The sequence below is a fragment of the Capricornis sumatraensis genome, chromosome 7 (assembly GCF_032405125.1).
Source record: "Capricornis sumatraensis isolate serow.1 chromosome 7, serow.2, whole genome shotgun sequence".
Classification (NCBI taxonomy): Eukaryota; Metazoa; Chordata; class Mammalia; order Artiodactyla; family Bovidae; genus Capricornis; species Capricornis sumatraensis.
The window spans coordinates 79,770,923-79,787,113 of record NC_091075.1 but is presented as its reverse complement, the minus strand read 5'-3'; positions in this window follow the sequence as shown (position 1 = coordinate 79,787,113).

Below are 16,191 nucleotides of genomic sequence, written 5' to 3'. Positions count from 1 at the left end.
TTAAAATATATATAATCATTTCTATAGAGCTTCATGTCTTTCTCATTAGCCTTAATTTCTCTATAGCAAGAACATCTAAGTTTATCTTGGATTAATTTTTTTTTAAATGATTCAGGCTGTTTTAAAATTTATTTCTTTCATTAAGTGCCAGAAAAACCACTTTACTCGTCAATAAAAGAACTTCTGTGAAATTTATATGTCAGTGTATAGATAAGCTAGTAGATTCAATCATATCTATACTGGAAAAGAGGGATAATGTTATTTGCTTGCATTTGTAAAGGAATGGGCAGAAGAGAACAGTGACAAAGAAACTGAAACAAAATATCTATAAGAAAGAAAATCAAGGGGAAAATTTAGTATCTACAAAGGTGAGTGCAGTGCTTTTACAGTCTTAAGTCACTCAATATTCTTAGAGTAAAAAGCAAAATACAGAATCTTTGAAAACAGGCTTATAATGATTTATAATACATACTAATTATATCCTCAATTCAAAAGTAGATTAATACAATTTTAATATAAAGAAAATAAAGTTAATATTTCTATTTTCAAGGTGCATGTTTATAATAGTGTACATTTTAGAAATTTCAAAATCACTTTAAGGAATTTAACTTAATAACTTCAAGAAGAAAGGAAATTCCAATTTTACCATTGATTAATTATTTTGTCTTCAAATGATTTGTTGCAAAACAAACTACATATACTGACCTACTGTCATACTCCTTAAAGGCTCTTATGTTGTACTGCATACATATATTTATGATAAATAAAAACATTACTTTTGAAAAGAATGTGCTTTACATTAAATAGTCTGGTCTATAACATGCATACATTTTATTTCCTAATATTCATTTTCACCATCATGGATAGGTAATTGAGAGCAAATAGAACAAATTAAGCAAAAGTGACTTTAATGAATTGTCATATACATGTACTAATTTTTTTAAACACTCTGTATAGTTATCCAATATTACTTAGAAGTGTAAGATAGCCATATGCTTTTCAAAAGTAGAACACTGCTAAAATTATTTTTAGTAGCCCATTTAGTGTTCAAATATTTAGAGTACAATTCTTCACAACAAGTACTTTGTAGTATATTATTTACATATTTGTTCACCACCGATGTCAATTTATTTTCCAAGACTATGTAAAATTGCATTTCAGTAGCCCATCAAACAATATGTTCAATTTTCAGTGAAACACATAAAAGCATATACTAACTTGAATATATTAAATATACTTTGAAATTATTAACAATCATGATTGGCAGCAATAATCTAATAATTACCTTAATTTGAGCTTCAGTTGCTAAAACTCCATGTTTTTTTTCCTCCGATTTACTGAACACTTAAACATTTCTGTAAAAAAAGAAATTAATTAGATGATGAGAAAAAAGATACACTTTATAGTTATAGGTGTAGGACTATTTGAGTAGACATGTATTTCTTATTGTTTGTCAAATGTATTTCTCCAACAAAGGTTAGGGTACAGCAGCTAGTCACAAAGTCATGTCTGACTCTTTGTGATCCCATGGGCTGTAGCCCTCCAGGCTTCTCTGTCCAGAGCAGCAAAACCACATACAAAAACAGAATTCAATTTACATGTGATTTATCTTCCTTTACCATCTAATTTGCTATAATGTTCAGTGGGAAAAGTGAATGAATTTGATAGGTATGGAGCTTAAATATTTTCCTAATTAAATGAACACACAGGGTTTTAAAATAAATTCTGAGATTTCAAAGAAACTTTCTTATTTCTTGCCATAGGGACTTTTAGCTAAGATCCTGGGATATGTTTAATCACTTTTATTACTAGAACTATTGTGAGAAAATACTGGAGGAAGGCCTTTGTATATCTTGCTACTCTATTAGACATATACACACAAACCCCCAAAATATGCATGCTCTGTGTATTTCTGAATAAACAGATAGTGTTTAGGGGCTTCCCAGGTGGCGCTGCTGCTGCTAAGTCACTTCAGTTGTGCCTGTGCGACCACATAGACAGCAGCCCACCAGGCTTCCCCGTCTCTGGGATTCTCCAGGTGTTGGGAAGAAGGGAGAAGGGCAGGGAAATCTACTCTAGTATTCTTGCCTGGAGAATCCCACAGAGGAGCCTATGGGTTACAGTTCATAGGGTTGCAAAGAGTAGGACATGACTGAAGTGACTTAGCACAGCACAGCACACACAGAATGTGATTATAATAATTTAGAGGAATTCAGACTTTAAGAATATTATGAAGGAATAAACAATAACATTAAAATTTCCTTAAATGGCAAATTTTAGTCTTTATTTTCTGTAAATTACTATAGTTTCTATTTATCTTATTATTGAAATACTATCAATGTCAGATATTTTATCAAAAAAGAAATAATATAAACACACACACACATGTATATAAAAATTTTTAAAAGGAATAATGTCCTCCAAGGTTATTTTCTTTGGTATTTCAGTGTTTTCAGTGTCATGCAACAAGTTCAATTTCTGAAATTTACAGTGAATCCATTTAATGCTTTATACAAGCATCAATTATATCAATTATGATATTTGGTATTCTTTATGCTGTTAGTATTGTGCTATTAGCAGAGGTTAAGTAATCATGTACATGTCAAAACAATGACAAAATCTATTATCTATTCTAGTATCTTGTCCCTCAAATGGATTAAGAACTAGTTATAGGCAGAAAGCAATTAGCATAAAATTAAAATTGAGGTTTTATTTACAGACTTTATTGATTACCATCAGATATATATGAAAACAACTAGTGGAAAAATATTCACTAATAGAATCATTATATTTTGTTTCAGGATTTAAAAACATTAAAGCAATGGGACTGGTTGTTTTATTCATGAACATCAACTCACATTAGGCATGAGCAACAAGAAGTGGCCTAGCTGAAAAGGATTGCAAGCTGATCTGTAAAACCCATCCCAGACACACCCAGGAGAGCTCACAGATAATACTACCAAAAAAAAAAAAAAAAAACCACAGAGACTTTTCCAACTATTGCATTTGGGCCCTAGGCACACAGTAGATACAAACTAACTAAGGGTGCTTCCTCAAGTAACCTTAGGCAGCTAGGAGCCCATTAAGGATATATAAATATTATATACATACATACATCTGATTATAACAGACTGAATTTTGAGAAGACTTACACAACAGAGCCTGTTATATAACTTGCAACTGTCAGTCAGTCATACATATGCCTATTTGCATTCCCTTTCCTGACTGGTGATGGGTACAAGTCCCATTTTACACAGTGCACAACCAAGAGAATGAGATTTGAAGTATGAAAAAGGAAGCCAAGAGAGATCTTTATGACTCCTTCATGGTTGGACTGCTCCCATGTCTACGTAGGGTCTACTGAACAAAAGATCTGTCTGCTTGAGCTGCAACTGAGCTGTAGCTTCTCTGTTGGTTTAAACCCTTTAGCCCATCATTTCAAATCTTTGCTGTAATAAGACAAGAACCAAAGCAGTGAAAGAAACAGACCTGATAAAGGGACTAGAAAAGCAAACAGAGATACCAGACCAAATAACACTCTTCTATCAGTATAGAGCAATAAGGCTGAATTTCTTTTCTAATTAGTAAACATGTCTAAAAGGGATTTTTAAAAGAAGAGTTGCTAGAATTATTTTTGATCAAAGTGATTACTTTGAAGGAAAACACTCATGGAGGACATAACAGTTCAATGTGTTTATATTGACATGTTTTCACTAGTGTTCAATATTTATATAAATACAATTAACTGAGAATCACTGCAATATTTCATTGCCCTTTCACAAAATGGCAATCCACTCCAGTACTCTTGCCTGGAAAATCCCATGGATAGAGGAGCCTGGTAGGCTACAGTCCATGGGGTCGCAAAGAGTCAGACATGACTGAGCGACTTCACTTTTACATTTAATAAAGTGTCTACTCATGACTTCCATAAACTTTCTTTTGTCTTTCCTTTTTGACTTTTAGGGTTATATACTAATTCTGAAAGTAATCTTTTTTTGGTTAAATGGTACAAATACCTTCTATTTGTGGCCTATTGTTTCACTAATTTTAATATTTTCTGATGAACATCGAATTCTTATTTTAATGCTATCAAATTCGCCAAATATTGGCTTTCAGTTCAGTTCAGTCACTCAGTCATGTCCAACTCTTTGTGTCTCCATGAATTGCAGCACGCCAGGCCTCACTGTCCATCACCAACTCCCGGAGATCATTCAGACTCACGTCCATCGAGTCAGTGATGCCATCCAGCCATCTCATCCTCTGTCGTCTCCTTCACCTGCCCTCAATCCCTCCCAGCATCAGAGTCTTTTCCAATGAGTCAACTCTTTGCATGAGGTGGCCAAAGTACTGGAGTTTCAGCTTTAGCATCAGTCCTTCCAAAGAAATTCCAGGGCTGATCTCCTTCAGAATGGACTGGTTGGATCTCCTTGCAGTCCAAGGGACTCTCAAGAGTCTTCTCCAACACCACAGTTCAAAAGCATCAATTCTTCGGCGCTCAGCCTTCTTCACAGTCCAACTCTCACATCCATACATGACTACTGGAAAAACCATAGCCTTGACTAGACGGACCTTAGTTGGCAAAGTAATGTCTCTGCTTTTGAATATGCTATCTAGGTTGATCATACTTTCCTTCCAAGGAGTAAGCGTCTTTTAATTTCATGGCTGCAGTCACCATCTGCAGTGATTTGGAGCACCCCTCAAAAAATAAAGTCTGACACTGTTTCCACTGTTTCCCCATCTATTTCCCATGAAGTGATGGGACTGGGTGCCATGATCTTCGTTTTCTGAATGTTGAGCTTTAAGTCAACTTTTTCACTCTCCTCTTTCATCAAGAGGCTTTTTAGCTCCTCTTCAGTTTCAGCCATAAGGGTGGTGTCATCTGCATATCTGAGGTATTTCTCCCAGCAATCTTGATTCCAGCTTGTGTTTCTTCCAGTCCAGCATTTCTCATGATGTACTCTGCATATAAGTTTAAAAAGCAGGGTGACAATATACAGCCTTGACGTACTCCTTTTCCTATTTGGAACCAGTCTGTTGTTCCATGTCCAGTTCTAATTGTTGCTTCCTGACCTGCATACAGATTTCTCAAGAGGCAGGTCAGGTGGTCTGGTATTCCCATCTCTTTCAGAATTTTCCACAGTTTATTGTGATCCACGCAGTCAAAGGCTTTGGCATAGTCAATAAAGCAGAAATAGATGTTTTTCTGGAACTCTCTTGCTTTTTTCCATGATCCAGCAGATATTGGCAATTTGATCTCTGGTTCCTCTGCCTTTTCTAAAACCAGCTTGAACATCAGGAAGTTCACGGTTCATGTATTGTTGAAGCCTGGCTTGGAGAATTTTGAGCATTACGTTACTAGCGTGTGAGATGAGTGCAATTGTGCGGTAGTTTGAGCATTCTTTACTTTAAAAATATACTTTGGGGGTCTGTTCTATTTGTTTTGGGGTCTTTCTTTTCTGTAAAAAGAAGGTATATTTTTAAAGTAAATATTTTGCAAATATGATAGCATTAAAATAGGAACTCAATGTTCACCAGAAAACATTATTAAAAATGAAAAGTTTCCCTATCCAAAAATAAAAGTTACATAAAAACCAATTCATGATCAATTATTGAAATTGACTGTCAGTTGTAAGAGTTAGTTAGATGAAGTACTTTGGATATGAATACTAGATTGCTTAAATTAAAAAATAAATTTAAATTAGACCCTGCTCTTGATAAACTGTAAACAAACACATATATATCAAAATGGAAAATAACATAACAATAAAGTTTGAGTCTCTAATATAAAAAAAAAACAAGATAAAGACATGAAAGTTGAAGATAAATCTTCTGATCCTGAGATAGCAAGTTTAAAAAATAGACTAGCTTCTTTTTTTTCTCCCTTTTTTCCTTCCTTCCTTCCAACAGCAATTAAGTATTTATTTACCCTGTGTCAAGGCACTGATCTAGGTACTATGGATTCAGAAATGAACCAAACAGACAAAAATATCACTTACAGAGTTTAGACTTTGTTCTCAATGGGAACTAAGAACAAAATGAGAAAAAGAGAGGAAGAGGAAGAGAGTAAGTTTGACTTTATATTCTTCAGACATTTTGAAAACATTTTTAAACTTTAAACACTATTTTCTGAACAATTAATATTCTCAGTGAACTTAAAAATATTTAAATACTGTAAAATTTTATTTTCTGCTTAATCTTTAGAAAAATTTTCTGAGGTTGGTATAAATGTTATCTCCTTTATTTTACAAATAAATATTCTGAAACACTGAATGGTAAAATTAGAATCTGATCACAAATATTCCAGATTCAGAGTCTAAACCCTCAAGCTACTCAAATAGCATTATACTGATTATTACTGTCGATATATGTTAAGAGCACATTTACAATGGAAGACAGAAAACAAGCTTCCTTAAGTGAATTTTTCAGGAAATAGTCATCTCAGAATTTCCTAAGATTCATGACTATTAGAAGATACCTTCATATTTTGATATTTAAATGAAATTCCCCAGGAAATCTCAGTAAAAATCAGTCTAGAATTAAGATGAAATAACATTTTTTTATAATACCACCATATCCTTGTGTGGCATTAATTCAAAAGTATTTGACAACTCCTACTCAACTGTCCAGGAAAGGTTCATGAAGCGATAAAGAAGTGACATGTACAAACATATAATTAACAGGCAACTAAACATCATTGTTCCAACAAGCTTTAGCCAATTCTCCACTGTTCAGAGGTATGGTACATGGTTAGGGTACATCAGGGAGCTGCACACACTCACCTCCCCAAACGAGGTGTGGTAATTAGGCAGCTGCGGTTTCTTGTAACTTTCCAGGCCCAGGTGGGATAGAAGGAAAGAAGCCAAGATGAGAGGGAGGAAGGAGCCCACCACGCTCTTCTGGAAGCTTGGCTCCTACCTTCCTTCCTAACCTGGCCACCTGCAGAATCCTGTGTCTCTGCTGTACTTTAACTAGAGCTAATCTGAATGTTAGTTAATCTACCCTGACCATAGGGAAAAAAAATCCAATGTAAAAAAAAAAAAAAAAAAAAAGATCATTTTAATGTCAGTAAATAGATGATCTGCAGCCTAAGATGAAAGATATTTTTAAAAGATCAATGAGAACTTAAGTTCATATAAAAATACAATGAATCAAAGAAATTATCATAAGGCAAATTTTTATCTATGAGAGTTAGAGCTCAATTCATTTTTAAATTAAATAAACACTGGGTACCACAATTTATTATCTTACTGTAAAAGGAAGTATATAGTCTTCATATCTATCATTTCAAATTGTTTGAAAGTTAAGAAAATATAAGATAAAGCTTTATAAATAGATACAGTAACAACACTATTGACATTCTACCTCCATAAGATCGTATTATTCAAATCAGTTTCCAAATACCATCTTTCAGTCTCTCAATCTACTAGTCTATGAGTTATCTTCAAATATTTTCTACTTTAAGTCCTTATGGATGAGCATTACTATGTTTCACTATATTATTCTCTCTGTGGAGTGTTTAGATTTGCTTTTCATCTCTATTTCCAGTATCATAATCATCCTAGTCACGTGAAGCAGGCAGAGACCAAAAAAAAAAAAAACAAAACAAAAGAAAACCCCTATTTTACAGATTAGAAAAGGCAACTCATAAAGATTATCATGGCTTTCAAGTAAAAGTGCCAAAATAGGAATCCAAACCACTGGACACTTAGTTTGGCCACCTGTTATTACATGTGGCCCCTCCATCTGTCATACTGCAATAGGCCTTGATATTCTTGGAGTACCATCTATCCCTCTCTTAAATCTATCTGCCAGAATAATCTAGGATCTCATTTTCCTCACTAATCCAAAAATGTCCCTATTATTCTCCATAGAGTCTTTTTGACACTGTCTACACCATTAAATAGAATTTTCCCATCAGCCAGATTGGGTTGCTGGCTGGCTCCTCAGATAGAATACAGCTAAGATAGAGTACCTTGTTAATGTAAACCCCATGAATTTAGCCTGAATACTTTGGGTACAAATACATCTCTAAACTCATGGTGCATTTGACTCATGGTGCATTTGAAACTGAGAGTACAAAGTTTAGTTCTAAATGCACCATATTTTTCACACATGATAGTTTAAGGACTCAAGAATGTATGCCATTGTAAAAAGGAGAATTCCCAGGTGGCGCTAGTGGTAAAGATCTCGCCTGCCAATGCAGGAGACATAAAAGACATGGGTTCCATCCCTGGGTCAGGAAGATCCCCTGACTATGAAATGGCAACCCACTCCAGTATTCTTGCCTGGAGAATGCCATGGACGGAGGAGCCTGGTGGGCTACTGTACATAGGGTCACACAGAGTCAGACACAACTGAAGTGACCTAGCACATATGAAGGAGAGTGTCTTAAGGCAGACTTCTAAATCAATTATAAAACTAGACAACACTGTCAAAAATTAGCTATTTCAGGAGTATGGAAATTGACTAGTTATACAACAGATTAAGTGTTTAAGCCAGAAAAACTATCCTACTTTTGGTAAGAACAGTAGGGATGCTGTGGCATTTATACCTGGGAATTTTACCATCTTGTTCCTAATTTAAAAGAACTGAAAACTATACAAAGTCAGTTGTCAAACCAAAATAAAATTAAAATCAAATCGAAAAGAAAGAAGTTTGGAAAATCCCTGATATTTGGAAATTTAAAAAATTTTTCTAAATATACAGTGCATCAAAGAATAAATCACAAGAGAAATTTAAAAATATTTTCAACTAAGGAAAACTAAAACACATGACAAAATTTATGGATTGCAGCTAAAGTACTGCTTAAAAGCAAATATATAGTTTTAAACACCTATATTACAAAAGAAGTTTCTAAATCAATAACTAAAGCTGACATCTTGAAAAAAAGAGCAAACTAAATGCAAGCTTAACAAAAATGAGAGAATAATAAAGGAAAGAAGGGATAATGTTGACCAAAGACCAATGTTAAGATGAACACACTCCCACTAATTATATATTTTATGTTACAAAAAATTTCATGTCTTTTTTAGACCTAAAGTGTCTTCATTTTTAATGTGAATAAATTAGAATAAATTAGTCATAAATTTTTTCCCCATGAAAAAAAAAATAACATATTTTTTGGAACAGTCAACAGACCTACAAAGGATATAAATTATATACAGTACATGACAAGTCATAGTTTATTAGGGGACAAGTACACAGACAATGCAAAATAGAGAATAGACTTCAAAGATCAATATATTATCCAACATTTTTACTGATCAAATGCTGAATTTCTCACATTTTGTTTAGATGAATAAAAAGTAAATTATAACTAAAACAAGACAAGGGAAGAAATATTATGGTGACAAGTACATTGGTTGCCTAGATATAGAGAATAGGATTGTTAGATAAGATAAAGTAGAAGAGTATAGGATAAATAGACACAAGGAAGGAAAAGGAAAAGCGCATCATCAGTGTCCACTGTATACCCAGTCTCCGTGGTTAATATCAAGGATTAGAACAATGTATACAAAGTTCTTACAGAGAACAATTTTTATTTATTAAAAATAAACCCAAAGAACAAGCGTTTTACTTTGTCTGTAATTCAATTACATACAAAGATTGTTTCTGCCCCACAGAAATGGTAATTTTCTGATTAATTAAAAGTTCATGGCATAAATAATACCAAAACTCTCATCCTGGTTAAGGCATTGCATTTGACTGGGAATTCCTTCAGGGGTCTGCTTTCACTGTATTCTTTTGGCCTTGATTATGATACTAAAAGGCAAGAGTATTAATCTTACTCAAGTTTTCATACCCACAGGTACTTCCTTCTTATGGCTTGGCCTAGCACTGAGTCACAGATGCTTTAGCTTGTTCCTATGTAAGGAACTCTGCAGCTATCACCCTATGGCATAAGGAAGAAAACATGACCCGCTGTGAATAATTCACCATCAAAAGGAGTTCAAGCACTCTATTGCTTACAGGAAAAATGAGAAAGTTCCTATGATGGCCGAAAAGTTGGTAAAATATACAACAGATGTGACTATTGAAGGGTAGAACCAATACTTTAAAGGACTCAGTTCATAATAGAAACTTTGTGTAGGGAAGATGGATTAATGGCTGAGGTCTGAAGGGTTTCCTGCTTTCCCTTTAACACTTCTGCATTACAAGTAGTCAGCAGCCCATTGCTCTAACCCTAAGAAGAGTTGGTGGAGTTCTAGGAAGATTATTTCCTAAGCAATGAATGTTTTTTGCATTCTCTGCTTGAGAAATAGCTTTCAAGTTATCAATATAAAAAACAATTATCCAATTTAATCTCTTTCTAACCTTCAAAAATGGTTATGTTTCAACCATAATAACACATATTTGCTTCCTAGTCATGATTTGCAAGTTCTATAATAAGACGTGTTATCTAGCTTCTGTCATTTATAGTAAAAAGTACCTACTCTATATACTTTTAATAATCGTTTTCTGGTAAAATACACTAAAATCCATTTCATTACTTATATCATGAAGTATCAGCTGTTAAAAAAATATACATATTTATATGGTTTCTAACAGAGCAGTGCAAAATAATTTGAACAGTTTGCATTATTAGTAATGAAATATATAATAATTGATTACCTAAGAATTTTTATTAAAAAGAGGATTATTTAGATCCATGTCCATTTGCTTCAACTTCAGTAGCAATATATGATATCAAATTTTGAATAATAAATGTTTTCTTTTAAATAGAGGAGTTACAAAAAATGTGGTCTCAGAATTCTTTTTAAAATATGAAACTATGATTCCTAAATTATACAGAATTAATTTTCAAAATACATACCTCAATAAAGTGATACTGATTGCTACTGCTTCCTTGAATATACATTTTAAAGCTCATAATGTGTCCTTTTAAAGGTAGATTACAAAAAGAAAATACAGTCACCTTATTCTTTATAGGTAGTTTTGAATGGTTGCATATGAATTCATTCATTTTGAATATATTACAGATACTTGCTATTTAAATGATCCCCAAATAACATTTAAATAAAAGGCATAATAATCAACTTTCAATGTATATTATTTAAATACCCTTCAATCAATACATCTTATTACCTTTGATACCAGTCAAGCAGACACTAGAGCCTAACATGAAGCATGAGTGTTAGGATGGTATTAACTTGAATAAATTAGCTAGTACACTCATGGATTCATATGAGAATTATCTCAGAAATGTTGGTGTAGAAAATTTTGTCATGTTTTATCTCATGTTTAAAATTTTAACAAAAACTTTAAAGTACACTGAAGCAGAAATCCTGAAATATAAAAAGATATATTTTTTTAAGTATTATCCGATTCTTAGTTAACAAAAATGTACTTTCCCTACATGGCTCATTTAGACAAACAAAACAGCTTAATTTCAAATGATTATAAATAAGGAAAAGAGTCTAAGAACAAGTTATTGTGCCAACTCTTTCTACGAAATAATGTCAACAGGCACATGATTGAATTTTTTTTCAACTGTTACTGAACTTCACATACTTATGCAGTTTCTGACTGTTAGCTCCAGAAAAATGCTTTTTATCTCCAATGTCTGTGAGGCCAAATTGTCAGCTGATATCAATCCCAAGGAAAATCCAATATGCCAGAGTCCTCACAGAGTTTTACTAACGATGAAGACCTGGCGTCTAATGAAGTGTTCTCAAAGGTTTAAAAGAGTTCGGACTGCCAAGTCAGACATTGAATCTCAGGTGAGCTTTTTTCCAAAAATTCTCATTCCACTGGTCATTAAAAAAATCAATAAATGTATTCTAACTAAAGTTTAAAAAGCTTCTGAGAAGTGACCTCTGCCAAAGTCTTTTGGGGACATTCCAACTGTGCAAGGGGCAGAGTATGGGATCAAAAAGCAGAAAGAAAGAAAGAAAGAAATTCTTCTCACAAGAGAAAAAAAGAGAAAAATCTGGCTGCAGGACCAAAAGAGATTAGCTAACATATCAAATATCAGATTTCCATTGCAGCACACTGCTCTGCTTTCTCCTTTTTTTTTTTTTTTCCTGTTCCATTCTTACACTGCCTATAGCTTTATTCCTCACTTTGTGTAAGATTTCAAGCAGAAAATTTTGAGCACTGAGATCTTTAAAATGATGTACATTATATGCCACTGAAATAAGGCCCTTATCTGAGACTCCACCATCTGGAAATCAGATTAATCTAACATACAGTCCTTAATCAAGAAATATGGTGTAAAAAGAAAATACAGTGCACTAAAACTCAGTGAGCTTGACTCACAGCGAGGCCTTCAGTCAACTCTTATTGTTTATTTTCTAGAGGGCCTATCAAGTCGAAATCAGAAGAGGCAGCACTGTGAGACTGACAGACTAACCACCACCACAAACACCTAAAGCTCTAAGGAAAACTGAAATCTACCTACAAAGAAGTTTGGAAATGGTTTTATTCAAAGTATCAACCATTTGGAGTTTTGCCATTTTTATCAGGTGGGGGTTGCTTCCAATTTTCGGAAGCTTTTCTCTGCAAAGTACACAATACCCAAACCCGATTCTATACAACTGCATTTTTATTCATGTTCAATTCAGTAAGGTCAAATTATGCTGTATTAAATACAATTAAAAGTTAACACCCTTGATAAAGTTTAAAGGATATGTATATACGTAAGTGTGTTTTGTCCATGCCTTTTCAAGACATGATTTTAAGTATATATATTTCACTTATATATGTCATGTATATCAAAAGAAGAGCATATAAACCCACATTTTAAGTTATTTAAATATCACATACCCATGAAGGGGGAAATTCATATCACTCCTTCTAAATATTGTCCAGGCAAATTTTTTTTTTTAATTAGTTGGAATTTTGGGAGGAGACAGGCAGAAAGCATATTTATTCACAGATCTTTTAAAAGTAATACATATTGCTTGCAAGCAATCAATACAAATCTTTAAAAAGTAAGGTTGATCAAACCAAAATCGTACTTTTCAGATTAACAAATCAAAGACTATAACACAAAAAAAAAATCACTGAATACAAATATTGAGCTTTTAAAATTTACGTGGAATTGATTTTAGTCTCCATTGTTACTGAATACAATCAATTTGCTGTAAATTATGCTTTCGGGAGGCAAAACATACAGAAAATATTAATACTAACTGTTCAAACAAAAATTTTGTATTTTCCTCTTAACAAATAAAGCTAAGTTCTCAAATTTATATGTGATAAAATATGCAAATATAAATTTACCTTTAACTATTAAATGAAAATAAAGTTTGTAATGTTTCTCACTCCTTCAAATAGCATTTAGAGCTAAAAGACCATGCCTTATAGAAAACACGGGCATATATCTATTCCCTCTTATATGACTATTGTATACCTATTGTAATTGCAAACATAGCATGCTATGGTTATTATAGTTAAAAATCAAGACCAAAGATGAATAAGGTATTTTTGGAAGAGTAAGTAAGAAAGGGTTTGAAAAACGGCTGGAATCATTTTTCACCCACAAAATTAAATTAGATATCTCACTTTGTAATTTTACATTAAAGTGTATGGAAATTTTAAATATATTATAAAGCAAACCTATTTATATATTTAGATTTTTAACTAAGAAAACTATTCATAGTCATTTTCATTCAATAATCAATCCAATATACAAAACCACGGAAAATCGGATGCTGAGTTAGCTAACAGCTACAAAATTCAATCAAACATTACTCCTGCTCCCAGGACACTCAGAGCAATTTTGCAAATTATTAACAATGTACAACACCTTGATTTGGAGCTATTTAATTACCAGCACTAGGAATCTTCCCTGGTGGCTCAGATGGTAAAGCGTCTGCCTACAATGCGGGAGATCCGGGTTTGATCCCTGGGTTGGGAAGATCCCCTGGAGAAGGAACTGGCAAGCCACTCCAGTACTCTTGCCTGGAAAATCCCATGAAGGGAGCAGCCTGGTAAGCAACAAACAGTCCATGGGGTCATAGAGAGGCAGACACTGCTGAGCAACTTCACTTTCTTTCCTTCATTTGGAATAACAAATAATAGTAACAACAAAAAAGAGAAAAAAATAGCTGAAGAGGTCAATTATCTTAAATGGCAATTTACATTACAATCTGGACAAACACAGTGGAGTATAGAGGAAACTATACTGAAAACATTACCTAAACAACAAATAAAAATAAAATCTTTCTCAACTTCACTGCAAATACAATTTGATCCAATTAAACCGATTTAGGATACACAACTACTTAAAAGCCTGAGTGATGAAGGCAAAATGGATTCAGTCCAAATCTGCTTTATTTGCTTATATGCTATTTATCGTGGCTATATTTTATTATACAGTAGTTATAAAAAAGAAAAAAAAAACTACAATGTGACATGCAGTCATTTTCCACTGGGAAAAACAGATGCAGATGCACTATTAAAACTCAGCACAGACAGCACCAAGACAGGCTACATTCCACTTGTGCCTTTACAGTGTGTCAACAGACACTGATGTTTATGTGTCTAATGGTAAAGCTAGTCAAACTACTGACACTTAAATGTTCCATAAAATTATGGCGTTATAGAAATCTTGAAATTTTCAGCATTTCTAGTGATTATACAATTTGGAAGGAGAAGAGTTGTTTTAAAATAAAGTTATTAAGTACCATTATCTCTTTTTAAAAAATAAAATAAAATGAATTTTCTCCCCCTAAAATTACTACCCTACTTTTAGGGAAAATTATCTGGCATTTCATTATATTGTAAATTGTAAACTCCCATTCAAATCAGTTATTCAATAAGTAGTCTACTTTGTTGAAAAACTGACTGAACTTCATAACACAATTAGGATAATAGCTTTCCTAAACCTCCCTTCATCATTATTCTCATGAATTTATATTCATCACGTGTTGAAACTGTTGCAGCCATTATATAGAATTCTTACAAAACAGAAATAAGCATTTTTTAATGTTTTTTGGGGAGCAAGAGAGAAAGAGAAGGCAAAATATTTTGGGGTTAACATTTGCAACTTCTAAGGATACTAACTGTTGTTCTACAGTTTACACTTTAGGCACCTCCCAGGTTGCACAATGGCAAAGAATCCACCTGTCAATGCAGGGGATGCAAGACTCAATCCCTGGTCAGGAAGATACTATGGAGAAGAACATGACAACCCACTCCAGTATTCTTGCATGGAAAATCCCATGGACACAGGAGTGTGGGGGGGCTACAGCCCATGGGGTTGCAGAGTCAGGCACAGCTAAGCACACATACACACATATACTTTAGACAAAAAATATTGTAGTGCAGAAGTTGAGGAGTTCTAGGAATTGCTCTTAGTTCTGAAGCAGAAGCAATTTTAGACTTGCTACCATGAAATACCCCTTCAAAACTTTGGCTGATTCAAAAACTGAGAGTTTCTGACATGCAAGAGGATGACAGCAAACTATCCCTGCAGAGTGGCACCGAGGACATGGTAAGTGGCTTCAGTACATGGAGGGTGTAATTCTTCTTTTGATGTAGTTCAGTTCAAATGATCTTGAACATCAATTAGCCTGTCTTTGCTGAGAGGCTCTCTATAAGCGTTTAATTCCCAGAGTACTAGTCTTTTCAGCAGTCTCTTTAGAGCTAAAATATACATTTTTACATTTTAGAAAAGTCAGCCAACCTTCAGGTGGTAGATTGAAGTTTTGTAGCTTTTGGCATTGTCATCTCCAAAGTCAAGTTGTCAAGTAAACTCAAGACTAAAAGTGTCTTTTTCCCCTCTCTCCTGTTTAGAACAACCAACTTTAGTTAGAACACCTAGGCAGTGGCATCTGCACGAAAATCAGATCATAACCATTGTTTAATGGCTTGGGTATAATGATATCAGGTTATATTTTATCTTTCATTTCCTTTACCAGACAATTTTTTTTTTTTTGTCATTTAGAGAATATTCTGCTGCTTAATGTTCCCTCTAGAAATACAACCTATGGCTAAAGTAAGGCTTATCATATTTGTTCCAATGGTTTTAAGAATGACAACATTCAGTCGCTCGGTCATGTCCAACTCTTTGGAACCCCAAGGACTGCAGCATGCCAGGTTTCCGGGTCCTTCACCAACCCCCAGAGCTTGCTCAGTCTCATGTCCATAGAGTCAGTGATGCCATTCAACCATCTCATCATTTTAAGAACAAGAGTGCACAATTTCTGTGTATTACATCTACTACAACATTACCCAAAATACAGC